Raw genomic sequence first — 822 nt, forward strand, 5'->3', positions numbered from 1 at the left:
ACATGCAAAATAATAAAACTTGGTAAATATATGTCGCACACGTGCGTTTTCTTTTGCACGTCGTGCAAAAAAAATTAAAAAGGAATGCAACACGAGGACTTCCCAGGAGGTCACCCATCCTAGTACTACTCTCGCCCAAGCAAGCTTAACTTCGAAGTTTTGATGGGATCCGGTGCTTTAGTGCTGGTATGATCGCATCTGACATGTTACCCCCGTCTTCTCCGTTATGCTTGCACCTCCCAGCTCCAGTACAAAGACGATTGTACTTCGCTTTGCCCGCCGCTACACGCGTGAATAATGACCAACGAGCTAAAACTTACCGCAAACATGCAAAATAATAAAACGTGGTAAATATATGCCGTGGCCGTGCGTTTTCTTTTGCACGTCGCGCAAAAAAATATTAAAAAGGGAATGCAACAATAAAACGTGGTAAATATATGCCGCAGCCGTGCGTTTTCTTTTGCACGTCGCGCAAAAAAATATTAAAAAGGGAATGCAACACGAGGACTTCCCAGGAGGTCACCCATCCTAGTACTACTCTCGCCCAAGCACGCTTAACTTTGGAGTTCTAATGAGATCCGATGCTTTAGTGCCGGTATGATCGCATCCGACATGTTACCCCCGTCTTCGTCCCTTATGCTGGCCTCTCCCAACTCCACTACAAAGACGATTGTACTTTGCTTTACTCGCCGCTACACGCGTGAATAATGACCAACGGGCTAAAACTTACCGCAAACATGCAAAATAATAAAACATGGTAAATATATGTCGCACACGTGCGTTTTCTTTTGCACGTCGCGCAAAAAAAATTAAAAAGGAATG

The 822-nt window shown here is 44.3% G+C and overlaps 2 non-coding genes across 2 annotated transcripts; both read right to left on the reverse strand.

Moving 5' to 3' along the window:
• Positions 1 to 81: 81 nt before the first annotated feature.
• Positions 82 to 200, reverse strand: LOC119347413. Its single transcript, XR_005168315.1, has one exon. It is a non-coding gene; the product is annotated as a 5S ribosomal RNA (ribosomal RNA).
• Positions 201 to 490: 290 nt separating this feature from the next.
• LOC119347405 lies at positions 491 to 609 on the reverse strand. The gene has a single exon (XR_005168309.1). It is a non-coding gene; the product is annotated as a 5S ribosomal RNA (ribosomal RNA).
• Positions 610 to 822: the final 213 nt, after the last annotated feature.

The sequence above is a fragment of the Triticum dicoccoides genome, unplaced genomic scaffold, assembly GCF_002162155.2.
Source record: "Triticum dicoccoides isolate Atlit2015 ecotype Zavitan unplaced genomic scaffold, WEW_v2.0 scaffold66941, whole genome shotgun sequence".
Taxonomy (NCBI): Eukaryota; Viridiplantae; Streptophyta; class Magnoliopsida; order Poales; family Poaceae; genus Triticum; species Triticum dicoccoides.